The sequence below is a fragment of the Sus scrofa genome, chromosome 4 (genome assembly GCF_000003025.6).
Source record: "Sus scrofa isolate TJ Tabasco breed Duroc chromosome 4, Sscrofa11.1, whole genome shotgun sequence".
NCBI classification, from domain to species: Eukaryota; Metazoa; Chordata; class Mammalia; order Artiodactyla; family Suidae; genus Sus; species Sus scrofa.
This window is the reverse complement of record NC_010446.5, coordinates 29,170,471-29,187,408: the sequence shown is the minus strand read 5'-3', so window position 1 is coordinate 29,187,408 and position 16,938 is coordinate 29,170,471. Positions and strand designations below refer to the sequence as shown.

Below are 16,938 nucleotides of genomic sequence, written 5' to 3'. Positions count from 1 at the left end.
CCTCTCATATACTTCCAACTTGTCAGGATGGGGTAAAATTATCCTTGTGAAAGAATGTTGAAAAGTGAGAAAAATGATATTTTCACTCAACCCTATGTATGATAATCAGAAAATTTGAGAAGTCTCTAAATTACATCATTCATTCTCTAACTCCGGTTAGCTTTAATTAAGAAACTTCCTTTACCTCTCAGGTTTGTGTGCTTAATTCACATAAGACCTCATACGAATATGCACATTTCAAGACTTTATTAGATGCTGAGTCCATTTTGATAACAGGCTCTCCCCTTCTCAAATTAATAATATCTGAAATCAAAAATTCTTTTAATTGAAGTGTAGCTGATTTACAATGTTTCAGGTATAAAGCAAAGTGATTTTGTTTTATACATATATTCTTTTTCAGATTCTTTTCCACTATAAGTTATTACAAGATAATGAATAAAATTCTCTGTGTTATACAGTGTGGGTCCTTGTTTATTTTATATATAGTAGTGTGTATATGTTAATTTATATTCTTTCTTTTTTTATAATCTATGAACCAGCTTTCCTCCATCCATTCCTTGTTGATATTAGTTGCTCCTCTGGTCAGTTATTGTTTGGCATCCTGAAACCTTTCTTCACTACCAGCTGTTTTCAAACTTGACTTTTCTTTTTTTGAAAACTAAATGCCTTTGCAGAAGCATTCTTTCCTTAATGGTAAATTTAGTCCAGAAACATAACATATATTTAGATTCTGGCAATATTAGCCTTTAAAAAAAAAGTAGGCCTTATTTAAAATAAATTTTAAGGCAAATGTGAGAAAAATGAAGAATCAGATCATCTCTCTTTGAAAAAAAAAAAAAAAAAAAAAAGCTTTAGAAATTCCGATAACCAAGTAGGTTAAGGAGGTCCTTTCTTGTAAATTAACATTCTTGGCTTTTGGTGTCTCGTCAAATGTTAATGTGATATATCTTCACTTTATACATTAAAAATCCTGCTCATTCTATGCATAGAATGATGATTTCCCTTTGACTGTCTTAGATTCTGGTTTATTTCCTCATGTCCAGTCTTTACAATTTTCTACACAGATAAATGACTATATTTTTCTAGCCTCAATTTAAAAACAGGTCATGAGAAAAAAGTTACACCAATGCAAACAATGTTCAGATAGCTAGTGCCAGGAAAGCAACATTCATAATATTGTCCTTATTGGCTTTCCTTTTGGAATTGCAGTGCCAGGTAAAATGATTTACTGCCACCCTGGACTGAGACTTGAGCTTTGTAGAAAAGATTTATTGGCATTAACTTTGCATAAAGCCATAATCATCCCTGAAAAGACATTTGTCACTATAAACTCTTATTTTCAGGTGTCTGATATTTCCATAAAAAAAAAAAGAAAAAAAAACCTTCAAGTGGAAAAGTCATTTGAATTTTCAGATCCTTTATTCCAGTATTTCTTGATCATTTAAAAGTCAGTCATTCCTTGAACTTTCTGGACACATTAGGGCAGTGTTTCTGGGACCTGTACTTAGGTTTCCATGAGGCAGGGAGTGATGGGAACCATAAATACATTTTAAATAAGTGCCAGAGGAGATTTTGAGACAAGTAGACTTTAGAAACATTTTTCAGAAAAGGGTTTAGAGTCCTGTGTATAAATTCTGGATCCATACTTTTTATTTGTGTAACTTTAATATGCATGGCCTCTGTCTCATTTGTTTCCTAATATATATATGCCTTATGTATACTTTAATTGGGCAAGTATGTTTTCTGTTAATAAATTGTGACATTTAAAGAAAATAAAAGAAGCACCTTACAGGAAGTACTTACAGGAAGCAGATGATGCATTTTAGTTTTATTCTTTTATCTACAATTCATGACAACAAACACATAAAATCACATGTGAGTATGCATGCATGTACACTTGGCAGTCAGTTTGGGGTGGAGCAGCTCTAGGACAAGCGAAATGATCTCTTGATCTGAATGGGGAACTTAAAATTCACTTGTAGGTAGTAGCAATTAAGACAAGGCCACAGCCCTATAAACAGTCAAGGTTAGGGGATATAAACACAAGGCAAAGTTGATATAAAAGTTGATATGGACAGTCAAAGAGGACCTGACCTGACTTGGGACACCACCCTCAAGGAAGACCAAGAAGCTGAGACCATTCCTCAAGTACCAATGACAGGCCTTCAAATGTGAACAAAGAGTTCAAAGTGCTTAATGCACTTACTTACGGTAGCCTGAAATCACCAACTATTTACTATATTTATTAACTTGCCAACAAAACTGTGCACAAATTAACCAGTCCATCACTTACTACTATCTGTGCCACAAATCAGAGGAGTTCAAAAGTCAACCTAAAAGCACTTGTGCATTTCAATTGATTCCAAATGTAAGGTCATTACAGCATTTGCTTTCTTACAAAATAATTTATAGCAAGCATCCTTCGTAAGTGGAACTGTAAACTCTGAGATCATTTACTTAAAATGTTTTAAGTTCTGAATTTTATGTGATTTGTTGCAGTCTGCTTCCTCTTTAAAACTCAGTTAAAAACCTCCACTTGGTCAGTTTTGGAGAAAGTATAGCAAATTATGAAATTATCCAAAAGAGAGAAACTACCAAGCACTAGCACATTTTATCATGTTGCAGTTACTTCTACAATTTTCCATTTTGGCATTAGTCCAAGACATACTGGTTTATTGTTTATTTTTTATTTTTAAATGAGATATATATTCGAAAAAGGGTTTTGCCTTCATTACTATTTTATAAATACCCAAAGAATATTTTCTGAGGTATTACTATTATGAGCAAAAATAAAAATCTGGTAAATCTGTGCTCTTAATAACCAAATTTTATTTAATCTAATGGATTTATTACTGAGACAGATATAGATACACTTATTAACTAAAAATAGAAATTTCACATTGACATAAATATCTAGGTCCTTAAAAATAGATTTGTTTAAATGTTTTAACACTGGGCTAACATTATTCTGATTATTTAAAATAGACTATAGATCATTAGAAAAAAATGTAAATATTAGGGATAAAAAGGTCATTGAAAATTTAAAATGCTTATTGATTATAGAAACATAAAACATGACCTTGTATCTTTAAACAATCAATCAGTTAAAAATCTGTATTTATTGATTGACTACCTTGGATACACTGGGAAAATACAAAAGAACTCTCGCACAGAGCTCCATGGCTGCCACATGGCTTGGTTCCAGGGAGGCGTTCAGAGTTGCTTTGTGAGGATGGTGCCCTAGAACTAATAGGGCACATCCATCCTGCAGGGCTGGATGCAGTCATGGTTCATGGTTCCTGTCCTAAACCTGTTTACAATCCATCCAAACAAGGGGTGGAAGCAGGCGGGGTTGGAGACAAGATTGAGACACATGAAACAATAGTAGCAAGAAAGTATATGTAACCATATGATGAGAAACAAGGGAGAAAAAATTTAAGATGGCATATGCCAAAGACACAGGATATATATAGTTAGTTGCTTTCTTTCCCCCTCATTAGGTGATAATGGGGAGATTCTAAAATAACTTGGGAAACCAAGCATATAGTTGAGGACATTTTCTGTATAACAGAGTTACCTGTGGTATTGACAAGTCTGAAGATTAGTGACTCTAACAGAGCTCCTGGTAAAAAGAAAAAATGATCCAAGAAGAGATCATAACCTTCAGTAATTTGATAAGACTGAGTTTTAGCCATCAGGAAAATTTCCATTTCAATGTGAAATTACTGACTTGATAGGTTACATTTCAGTTCTGTTTTTGAATTACATTGCCAGTTCATAAATCCCTGGTGAAAGTACCTATCTTAAACATGAATTTTCCCAAGAATGCTGGTATGGGTGGGGGTGTGTGTGTTCTGTTTTGGGCAAAAAATTGTGTGTGCAGCATTATGAATAAAGAAGGGGTTCACCAGGACCAATTCTATGAAAAGCATTCCCTGGACACTTATGAAAGAAGGCTGTTACATATGAAGTTGAGCATGCAACTGAAGAGCAGTACAGACAGTTGAATGCTATAGGTGTTTTACTCATGCTTCAGACCTCATCTTAGGAATCACTGCCTATAGGAAACCTGTCCCGATCTCTCAGGTTAAGTTACATGACCCTCCTGTGGTTTCACAGCACCCTGTGCTCACCTCTATCAATGCATTCATTAACCTCAATTAAAATTGCCTGCTTACTATTATTCCGTCTCCAATAACAAAACAACAAGCATTCGTTAAACATTTTGCTAAATACAGCACTGTTCTTAAAGCTTTAAATAACTGTCTTCTTCAATAACAATAACCACTTAGTATTATTATTACTCCTTTTCTTAAACGAGGAAATAGAGGTATGAGGAGGTTAAGAAACTGCTAAGGTCAAAGAGCTAGTACACAGCATAATAAGAATTCAAGTCCAGATAATCTGACTATAGAACCAGGCACAGTGTTTTTTACACTTGATGCTGGTAAAATGTTTGGTCACTTAGACCAAATATTCTAATGGATAACTGAATGACATCAGAGGGAGACAGAGGCAGACTGGAGCTACAGAGGAAAACTTGCTAGGGAGAGGGTAGGAACTGAGCTGGGCCTTGAAGAATGGACAATATTTGGATAAATTTATATGAAAGTAAAAAGCATTAGGCCTGGAGTACTTGAACCAAGTAATGAGAATGGGTATGTGGTGTGTTTTGGGTACATTGAGGAGACTGTCTTAATTATAAAGGAAGAAGCAAGTTAGTGGGCATGGAGACAGAGCATGCAGGTTGAAGTCAAATTATAAAAGGCCTTGCAAATAATTGGTAGGGAGCAGAAAGCCACTTAAAGATTGTATTAGAGTGACATAATAAGAGCAGTTTTTAAGTGAAAGCATTACGCAAAAATGCAACCATCTAGGCACACTTTAAAGAATGTGTATTTTACTGATAAACTAATTTCAAGGAGGGTAGCCTTCATTTTATTATTTTCACTCAGTCAGCTAATGTTTTTTGAGTACCTGTTCTTTGTTATTTACACCCTGTAAAGGACAGTGTAATCTTTTTTTTGGGGGGGGGGGTTTGGTCTTTTTGTCTTTTTAGGGCCACACCTGTGGCATATGGAGGTTCCCAGGCTAGGGGTCTAATTGGAGCTGTAGCTGCCAGCCTACACCACTGCCACAGCAATGCCAGATGCGAGCCGCATCTGTGACCTACACCACAGCTCACAGCAATGCTGGATCCTTAACCCACTGAGCAAGGCCAGGGATCAAACCCGCAACCTCATGGTTCCTAGTCAGATTCATTTCCACTGTACCACAATGGGAACTCTGGACACAGTAATTTGTGAAGGCGGTTTAATGTAATTCCTCTTAGATGTGTTAAAATTCAATTTTGAAGTTTCATTTTCTTTCAAAATACTAGATTTTCATCTCACTTAACTACATAACATACCTTAATGCCTTTAACTGTCTCTAATATATCCTTTATAAAGTTTATTAATATCCTAGCTGGCATTGAAAATAATTACCATATGTAAGATGATTAGGTGTGTCCAAAAATTAGTTATTTAGCTGATCAATTTCTTAATATGTTGTAGCTTTGGCTTGTTACTGCAAAGGACTATAAGGTTCTGTCCTTAAGTCTTTCTTTTTTAAAAATTCATTTTTTGAGGGGATTGATTGTTTGTTTTGGCTGTGCCTGCAGCATTTGGAAGTACCCAGGCCAGAAATCAAACCTGTGCCATAGCCACTACCCAAGCCACTTCGGTGAAAACACCGGATCCTTAACCTGCTGTGCCGCAAGAGAACTCCTGCCATTAACTCTTTTTTATTTGATGTATGTCTCTATAACTTGGAAAAGGAAAGCTCATCAAATGTATAGATGACACAAATGGGAAAAGAAAACTATCTGATGTCACAATCTAGAAAAGTTGGGGCAAGGGTCATATCTAACAAGATGGAATCACTGGGAATGTGGAAGTTCCTAGGCCAGGGAATTGAGCTAGTGCCATAGCAGCAACCCAAGCTGTGGCAGTGACTATACCAGATCCTTAGCCTGATGAACCACAAGGAAACTCTTAATTTTTAAAGCAATACCTCTCTCTCAATCACCATTAGATACAAAAGAGCCCAACTAATTTCTAAGCTTTTCAAAATATCAAATCCATCACTTTCATTGGTCAAAAATATACCTATCACAATGCGGTACTGCCTTATAGAAGTCAAAGAACTGTATGAGCCCAGGGCCAAATATGATCAGATTCCTTCTGCAAATGCTTCTGTGAACTCTGATAGGGCAACCCTATACACAGACAAAATCTTCTAACAAGGCACAGATTCACCAGAATCATATATAATCATTCTCTCAACACTTCTGAGGCTCATACAGCAACCCCCTCTCCGTGGCCAGACCTAAGAAAGATAAGAAAGAACTACTAATTTATTTTCAAAAATATTCAATCAGTTACCAAAATAGACGAATCTGTTTTCAGTCTACATTTTCTATTCACCTTTGGAGGTTATTAATTTCTTAGCCCTGATTTTTCTTCTAAGTTGTCGTATGACCACTAGACCCAATTTTAATCCCAATTCTCCAGAAGAGTTCTTGAAAGATAATGTTAATTAAATTTACCTAAAAACTCTAGTGTGCAAACTTTCCAATATTAAACAACAATACACTCATATATTACACAGGTATAAGGTTTGGTTTTTTTTTTTCATGTTTTTCTGAATCTCCAGACTTTAATTTCAAACTTACACAAATGCTTCTAGTTTAACAAAATGTATATCAAGAAACATAACTTAAAAACTACTGAATTTAACCGTTATTTTGTTCTTTAATTCGCTTGTTTATTCATCCAATGAATGTTTGAGGCTAATGGAGTAGTCTAGACCCAGACTCCCTCTGTCTGAATCCCAGGTATTCCAGGTACAGGTTATAGGACCTTGGATAATTTCCTCATTGCTAAATTGGGGATAGTAAGAGTATTTGTCTTATAGGATTGTTCTTAGGATTGAATTAATTAATACATGTAATACTGAGAGTTAACACCTGACACACGCAAATGGTTTATTTGTGTTTTTGTTATTATTATTGTCTCTATGCTTGATCAATTTAAGTCTTCTTCTAAGGATAAACATTAATTCTTTTGACAAATATATTCACCCATAAAGTTCTCCTACAATGAATTTTAGCTCCAAAATTACAGAGAAGACACCATGCTGTAGTCCTTGTTTCTAAGAAGAACCTTGGTGAAATAAGATGTGAATATCATTAAAATATCGACTTACTGAGAGAATCCTCTCCAGACAAAACACATTCTGCAGTCTACTGGCATGACACAGACAAAATTTATATCACAGGCTGAGTTAAACATTTACTTTTCTGGGTAAAAGTAGGGGGAAAAAAACAAAATGAAAAGTTACAGAGTAAAGTAGAGACTAAAATACAGGGTATTCTAGTGCTAGTTTAATTCTGCTGATCCTGATAGCTTTGGCCCAAAGTGGGCTGGGAAAGGAAGGTGTGTGGGGACAGGGGACACAGATGAGTAACTGCTTTTCACCTCTGACGCAATCTGCTTTTGGACTCTAAGAGAAAAGGGCAATTATCCTACTCTCTTTGGGGTTTGTGTTCTCTTAGTTTTGTTTGTTTGTTTGTTTTCCTAGTTTATCTTTTTCTCTGTTCTTCCTATGACTGCTTTTCCTCATTCTCAACACTCATTTAATTAAGATGACCAAGTTGCTGAACTAATCAGGATTTCTCCAGGGGATCATTCCAGCATTACAACAAGAGAAGCAAGTATTCCTTTGAGCAAAGTTACTTTTATTGCTCTCCTAAAATCACCAATTTTCATAAAAGGAGGAAAATTGAAAGTAGCTTGGTTAATTTCTCAGGCACTGAACAACATGATGTGTTAACTGCAGCTTAAAGTGTCGTGGTGACATTTTATTTCCCAGTTTTAGACAGGATAGCTTCTTTCAGTTTCCTTTATAAACTATCTGTTCAAGTCTGCTGCCTCCACTACAGCAAAGATGTTTAAAGATTAAGGGATGAATTTTTCTTTTTTTTAAATTAATTAATATATTTACTTTGTCTTTTGCGTTTTTAGGGCCGCACCGGCGAAATATAGAGTTTCCCAGGCTAGGGGTCTAATCGGAACTGTAGCTGCCAGCCTACACCACAGCTCACAGCCACGCCAGATCCTTAACCCACTGAGCGAGGCCAGGGATCAAACCTGAACCCTCATGGTTCCTAGTCGGATTCATTTCCACTGTGCCATCATGGGAACTCCAAGAGATGAATTTTTCGGGGTCACTCATTCTACAGTGTAAAAGTAAATGTCACTAGGAGGATGAGGAAAAACCATCACTGTGAAGGCCCATGTGCTGGTGTAGACAAGGGGGTATGTCTGCTCTGATTCACCTATTCTTCTGACTACATTTTGATACCTCCACAGAAACCTAAAAGTACTAATATTCCTTCATATTTGGGGAGGATATTACTTCTACTGTAATTTGGTAAAGTGAGAGTGAAGAAGGGAGAGGTAAGATAGAGGAAGGGAATTAAGAGGTACAAATTCCTATGTATAAAATAAATAAGCTACAAGGATATATTGCACAGCACAGGGAGTATGGCCAATATTTTATAATAACTTAAAATGGAGTATAATCTGTAAAGTTATATTGTAAACCAACCATATATCTCAATAAAAAAATTAAGTAGGGGTATCAAATTGGTCTTAAGAGAATAGGGCAGTAGAATTAAGCAAGAAGTGGGATTAGCACTCGGAATGAATCCCCACCACCTTCCTCTGCATATGCGGAAGTTCCCAGTCTAGGGATCAACTCCTTGCCACAGCAGTGGCCTTGCTGGATCCTTAACCATTACACCACCAGGGGAGTCTACAATGCATTTTAGAAGTAGCGCACATTTCTTGCAGGAGAGGTGTATCTTTTAAAAAATTATTACTTTGGTTTTTCTTTTAGACATAAGGTACGTGGAATTGGATTACTGAACCATACATCTAGTAGAGCTAACAGCACATATTGATAACCAAGTGTGGAGGGAAATGTTCTTATATGTTAAGACAAACAACTTTTTATTTGGGGTTATTTGTTAGAGCAGTATAGATAATTTGGGAACAAAAAACTTCTTTTGTCAATTGATCTTCCCTAGATCTAGTGGGCTTCCAATTAGAATTTCATTTAGGGGTGTCTAAAAAGAAAAGCTTGCCTAAAGCCTGAGGTATACTGTTTACAAAAAGAAACAAAACAAAATAAAAACCCTACAGAGTATGGCTTTTTCTACAGAGTATGGTAGAGCATTTGAAAATCTCTAGGAATTTCATGAAATTATTAGGGAGTAATATAATTTCATTATTTCTTTACTTAAAAAACAATGTAATTTGGTAAAATGAAGTTAAAATTATATGGGGGATCAAATTGGTTCTAAGAAAATAAGATGATGGAATGAATAAGATGAAGGAAGAAGTAGTTAAGTTTAGCACCCAGGATACATTTTAGAAGTCGTGCACATTTCTGCAGAAGACATGCATCTTTTAAAAATTAACTTTGCTTTTTCTTTTAGACATCAGGTACACAGAATTGTATTGCTGAGCAGGCATGATCCACTTGTATATTTGGTGATTTATGTAGTTATTTTTAATAATAGAAGGAGCAGACATTTTCACTGACATGTGGAATCTGAAAAAAGGACAGAATGAACTTCTTTGCAGAACAGATACTGACTCACAGACTTTGAAAAACTTATGGTTTCCAAAGGAGACAGTTCGGGGGGCAGGGGGATGCGCTGGGGTTGTGGGATGGAAATCCTATAAAATTGGACTGTGATGATCATTGCACAACTATAAATGTAATAAAATAAATAAATAAAAAAGTATAATCAGCCTCAAAAAAAAAAAAAAGAAGGAGCAGACATGAGCCCACCACTCACAAGCACTTGACAAAAACAAGGCATCCATTTGATTCCAAGGGTTCCAACAGCCAAAGAAAAGAAAGGGATCAGTAACATGATTTGCAATATTCATAAAATAATATTAAAAGAAGCACTATTCCTCAGTCTGAGACTATGAAGAATATTCTCTTCTTAGTCTCATAATGGGAGTATTGTGAAATGCAAAAAATACAAAATGTACTCAACAAATTTCATAATTTTATCCACTTTGGCTCTATTTGTTGCACTGAAGCAGGTTAGATTGTTAGTCCATGCCCAAATATAAACATACATGAAGTACACACTTTATGCAGCTTAACCTACAGGACAAAAAATATCTTGAACTGCTATCTCTTAAATTTTTTGAGTGAAAAGAATATGGTATATATTATTAAATATTATGTGTATAGTATTATATATTAAAATGCTGCCATTTCATTTACTGAATTGATATTGAGAGGACCTATTACGTGCTAGGCACTGTTCTAAGTGCTAAGGATATGGTAGAGAACAAAATAGACACAACTTTCTGCCTTGATGGTGTGAGGGAAAAAGCAGTTGAAGGTGAGCTCAGAGAGGCAATATGGGTACAGCTAGGGTAGAGCCCTATAGGAGATATGAGGAACTTTGACTTTCACTGTGAGCAAGATGTGTAGCTATTGGAAAGTGTTTGAGTAGACTTGACATGATCTTGTTTAAAAAGAATCATTTTGGGGCAAGGGCGGAAACTAGGAGACTGGTTTAGAGAAATAATCATAGGATACCGGTTTAGTGAAATAATCGTAGGAGACCAGTTTAGTGAAATAATTGTAGGAGACTGGTTTAGTGAAATAATCAAAGACATACTAGAAATCAGAAAGAGGTGATTCTCAGTCTCCTTCTCCTAGATCATGATCCCATACCTTATCCTCTCTACTAAAACTAACACGTCTCACTCTTCTACACTCTCAGTGGATGCTTATTTCCTATTTCACTAAGAAACCATCATCTACGCACTCCTACCACCACTTCTATCCCTCTGCCTACCTTTTGGCCACAACTGATGAAATAACTGCCCATACTCCTTTTACTTGTCATATTGTACAGGATTTTTTTACTTTTTAAAAATTATAGTTAATTTACAATGTTGTGCCAATTTCTGCTATACAGCAAAGTGTCCCATTAATACATTTTATTTCTATTCTTCTAGTAGTTACTCTTAGTAATATACACATAACCTAATAAATTTTTTTTGTTTGTTTTTTGTTTTTTGCCACACCCACGCATGTGGAAGTTCCTAGGCCCAGGATCAAACTCGCACCACAGCAGCAACCCAATGCCAGATCCTTAACCCACTGTGCCACAAGAGAACTCTTTTTTTTCCTTTTTTTATGGCCACATCTGCTGCATATGTAAGTTGCCAGGCCAGAGCTGTAGCTGCTGGCCTACGCCACAGACATGGCAACACCAGATCTTTAACCCGCTGAGCTTAACCTGGGAACCCCTAGATTTGAGTAAATGCCCAAACTGATTTGTCTTTAAATCTTTAAACAACTAGTTTCTACCAAAATGTTTAACACATAGAGGGTATAAATAATTATTTGTAGAATCAATGATAGAATGAGTAGTGGTTTTATTTATCAGTGCTTTAGGTGATATGAACAGAACATAAGGTGCAATATAAACTCAGTTTTCAAGTTACCTCACTTCTGCTCATTAATTAAAATGCTATTTCAGCTCACACACATCTTCCACACTTACTACTTTCAAGAAAGATAAAAAGAGGCAGGCATTATTTTGTTTATGTTAGCTAAGAGTAGTCAAGAATTCAGCTGGTCTCATGGCTAGGGTAATTCGAAACTGTTATACTGATGGAATACCGGGATATTTGAATTTATTTTTGAAAGTCTGGATTAATGTAACATTAGCTTTTGTTCTAAAGATACACAGGATGCTGTGGCTCCCTCCCTCATTCTCAAGATTTGTGCTGGTAAAACTTACAGGTACTTGGTGTTGTTGCAGGGCCACACTCCAGCAAATGGGGACTGTATCTGTTCAATAGCCTCGGCACAAGAAAATCTGCCTTCTTTAGTTTTTAATTTTCTAACATCGAACTATTTTACAGTTAGAGGGAAAAAAAACCCCTACTGCTACTCCATTGGTTCCCAGGACAATTGAATAAGGTAATTTACATTTTTGAAAACAAATCAGTTTGGGCATTTACACAAAACTGGACAAATTCCACATTTTAGAAATAACTAGTTATTATTCAAGCTCCAACTTCCAAGTAGCTTGAATATTAAGAACTGATTTTAAAAACCAAACCCACAAAGTACTCCAGGAATTGTAAATCATTCTTCAATTGTCAACCACCAAGGCACTTCAATTTAGAAAAGAATCAAGACAGTTTCCAATTATTCAAGTTTAAATGTCCTAACCCATTTCAGACTGTAGACAAAACTCTCTAAAGACACAAAAAAGGCAATGGCACTCACTTTTTTTCCTTTCTTTCCTTTATTTATTTTTTTATGGAATCCTTCTTATATATTCTCTAAGAAATAGGTATAAAAGCTGAGTTACCAGTCATCACTGATAGAGGTGAGAGGGAAGCTGATGATGTGAACAGAGCTGAAGGAAAGTTGTCTTCATAATCAAAATACCAGACTTCCATTTAGAACCCTGAATAGTTTCCCAAATTTTTCTGAGGTGGTTAAGTCCATCTTCTGCATTATTTCTCAAACACATTAGGATATTGTTACCATGTGTGATTCAGTTTTTGTTACTGTTTTTATAATTTACCCTAATTGAATGAAAAATGAGGGCAAGAAGTAAAGCATGGGGGTTCTTGATTCTTTTTCTTTTTTAGCCCAACAAGTTAAGAATGGACTTTCCCCATGCTGATTCCCATAACTTTGTAGGAGGCCCTGATCTAGCCATCATTCTTTGTGACTTCCAGACAACTCTAGCTGTATTCTTGGATGGGAGAAACAGAGGTGTTTTGGAACTCAAATCAAGAGTTTCAGCTGTATGGAGTTCCTGCTGTGGTGCAGTGAGTTCAGAATCTGACTGTGGCAGTTCACCCTGCTGTGGCAGTATAGGTTCGATCCTCAGCCCAATGCAGTGGGTTAAAGGATCTGGTGTTGCTGCAGCTGTGACCTATACAGCATGTGCTGGGATTCGACCCCTGGCCTGGGAATTTCCATATGCCATGGGTGCAGCCATTAAAAAAAAAAAAAAAGTGTTTTAGCTGTATGATATTTTAGTTCTGTCTGACAAAGTCCCTGCCCACAGCAAAAAAATCACCAAATCAGTATTCATCAGGCTGCTAACAGTATTCTCATCATTTTGAATTTTTTTCCCTTTATCTATTTTAAGTTTCCTCTACATATCACTTGAATGATGTGAAAATTATATGATCTTGCTATAAATATCAGCTTTACAAATGACTACTAACTCACTGTGAATAGTACAGGATGTAAATGCAATTTGTGGTAAATTTCAATTTCAACATTCTTATTTGGAAGACTGGCTTATAATATTAGGAATTTTTATTAAATAACTTCAAGCTAATAGCAATTGCTTCTAGACAAGAAAAACTGAGCACTTGAGAAGGATGAAGAAAAACCTAATTCTTTGCTATAAACATATTTGCAGGGCTTGGATTTCTTGCCATATAGATGCAATGTCTATTAAATTTTTTTCTTTTATTAAAATTTTTTTTCAAACTGTATTACAGACACTAAATGCAGAACACTTGCTCTTTTAGCAAATGTAGAAAGAAATAAAAGGCTTATCTGAAGGTTTCAAACATGTCAGAGTTGGAAGAGAATCAAAAGCCAATATTCCTGTGTTCCCTATCCATTTGCTTCTCTTCGACACCACAAATAGAACTAGTTCCAAATAAATTTCCATTTCTAATATCCATCTCAGAGCTTTCTTTGTATTTTTATTCCTAGATAGCTACCCAATATTTATTTTATTTGAAGCATATTTTAACTGCTCTTGATTATGTTTTTTTCCAAAAATGATTTTCCCTAGTGACAACTGAAACTCAAGTGATGATTACAACAAAAGAGATTTTAAGAGTTTTTCCAGAACCAGGGTCATTGGTGACATTTCCATAAATCACACACAATCTCAACACAGGCCATCTTAGAGAGAAGCCTCACTCTAATAAGCTTAATATACAGAGGTTAAAATAGCCCCGTTGTATTTATATTTCACCGTGCAGCTTACCAAAACCAAATTTCTGTCATCAACAATTATTATTCATCCATATTCCCTGGAGAGAATTTTAATAAAGCATATTATGAACCTAGGGGTGGGGGGATTCAAGAGAGACACAAATGTGATCCAAATTTATAAAAGGAGATGGGGGTCCCTATTACTCCACCACATCTGTTTGCCACATGTTCATAAATCACATCAGTGTTTTGAACATTTCTCCTAGCACCTTCCTGTCACTCTGGTTTTATAGTTCATAATTTTACCCTTCCTCCCCCCAACACACAAAAATTCTCATTATTATATTTCAGACTTGAGAGTGACATTTGACCAAGTATCATGTCAAACAACTGCAGCTAATGGCTATGGCTAGTGCCCAAGTACCCTCCAGATTCTTGAGATTTGGTCACAGCACGCGAGAATGGGAGTAAAATTTCCTTTTATTTTTTATGTTTTTGCCACACCTGTGGCATGCGGATGTTCCTGGGCAGCGACTCAATTTGAGCCATAGCGGTGATCCAAGTCGCTGTAGTGACAACACTGGATCCTTAACCTGCTGTGCCACAAGAGAACTCCCCCAAACTTCTTTTTTTTTTTTTTTTCTAAAGAAGCAGGGAAATAATATGAAGATACCAATGACCACTGCCAAACCAAAAAGAAAGTTGTATTTTGAGTCTGAATCTATGAAATAAACGTGCCAAAAAGAAAGCTGACCACTTAGAAAAAGATTTTTTTTCCTTGCAAACAGGATCCTCAGAAATACTATGCACAGTACTCTTAAGTTTGTTTTCATTTTCCAGTGATGCTATTGCGTGTCTGCATATAGCGCAGTGCTTAGCCTCCAGGAGTTTGCCATCTCTGACGACCATGGCATGTAGAAACAGAGCAACAGGATATAAGGCTACATTTTCAATACAGATGATGTGACCTGAAAAAAGGTAAGTAAATTGAAGGTAGAAAATCAAATTAGCTATATGGTATCATATAGATGAAACATGTCTCTGGTCATTATGGCTGATTAGCCTCTCCCTTCCCTTTGCTCCAAATATAGTAATGCTGAATAGAATAGAACAACCATAAAACATACATATCTATATCTATATCTATATTTGCAAACAAACAAAAATCACATAGTGCCGGAAGTGAGCAGTCAATCTGAAGCCAGAGCAATGAATGGGAGCCAAAGCCACATGAGCCACGAGGCTACTGGACCTACATACTCTAAGTCACTGAGGTTTTAACCTAAGAGTAGAGAATTGGGGAAAAAAGATAGGAGTTTGCAGGCCTGGGGTCATGGAAAGCCATAGGTGAACTCTCTGCATAAAAACAAGAGCCTAGAAGGGACTAGAAAAGTTTCTTCCCATGGACTAGAAATTTGGCAAGAAAAATGGATTGTCTGTCCTAGTTCATGGCTGAAAATTAATCATCTGGGAGAAATCAAAACTGATACTATATGGGGGAAGGGGGTTGAATTCACATATTATGTTTGGCAAAAGAATCTTAGGTCAAGAAATCATTGTAAAAACTGAGAGACCCATGGGATTGGCGGAGGTAGACATAAAACCACCCACAATAATGACTTCACAACCCAGAATCATGACACATCCTTCAAAAACAATCTGAAGATATATTCAGTCTAAAATTTGAAGTACTCAAGAAAACAGACTTCCCAAGAGGAGGAGACGTCCTAAGAGCCTAGAGTTTCAATAAACAGGAGAATTCACATGTTAAAACTAATAGAAAATAGAACCATGTGAGAATAAATTTGCTTTAAATGTTCAAAGAAATAAATAAGGGAGAAGTAAAAATTACAAAGACAGCATTTCCTAAAAAAGAAGATGCAATTTTGAAAAAGAGTAAAGTGGAAATCCTAGCAATGAAGAAAATTATAATTGAAAGAAAAAGCTCAGTATATGAACTGTCCAGTATATTAACACAGGTAAAGAGGAAATTAGGAAATCTGAAAACAGATCTAAGATAATTCACTTAAAATGAAGATAAGATATATATATATGTACATATGTACATACATACATATATATATATATATATATATAGAAAGACATGGTATTATATTCTTGTATTCTTCAATTAATTATAAACCCATTGGTAAATAAATAAATTTTATTATAAATATAAAAGACATATGGAGGGGAGAATGAGAATTTCCTACATATGTCTTAGAAATCTAATCAATATTCTCTTTAGAATGAGAGACTAGGAGAGAGGCAATACTCTAAAAATGAAAGACACTATAAACTTCATACTCAAGGAGCAGACAGTTCTTAGTGCAGTAAGTTTTAAAAAAATCCACTCTTAGATAACCTGGTGAAACTTAAGAATATCAAAAATAATTTTTTTCATTGGTTGTAGCTTACAAAAGCATGTCAGTAAAAATAAGGTAATATGTGCATTATCAGGAATTATAATTACCATGAAGCCAAAATAATTATACAGAGGATTTTTAAATTATTAAATGAAGTAATACACTTACAGCAAGATAAACACAGAGGAAGGAACAAAGTGAAATAGCTCAATAAATGATAGACATCATTATTACAATGTTTAAGTGTTAAGAAGTTTAAACTTCAGTAATGGACAGCCTAGGGAATATAGTCAGTAATATTGCAATAATTTTGTATGGTGACAGAGGGTTACTAGACTTACTGTGATCTTTCCATAATGTATAAAAATACTGAATCACTACATTGTACACTTGAAACTAATATAGCATTGTAAGTCAATTACACATCAATAAAAACTAAATAAATACAGAATGGATAAAGCATGATTGACAGTCATGAATATGGCAAATTTTTTTTAAA

General features: G+C 35.4%; 1 long non-coding RNA gene across 5 annotated transcripts in view; it reads right to left on the bottom strand.

Moving 5' to 3' along the window:
- The window catches only part of LOC110260238, a 125,338-nt gene that overhangs the window by 17,143 nt on the left and 91,257 nt on the right, over positions 1-16,938 (bottom strand). The window contains exon 5 of one of the 5 annotated variants that reach the window (XR_002343161.1): positions 11,279-15,041. The exons of the other annotated variants lie outside the window; for them this stretch is intronic. This is a non-coding gene — a long non-coding RNA (uncharacterized LOC110260238). Of the gene's footprint in view, positions 1-11,278; positions 15,042-16,938 lie in introns of those variants that run through there. 5 annotated transcript variants of the gene reach the window in all.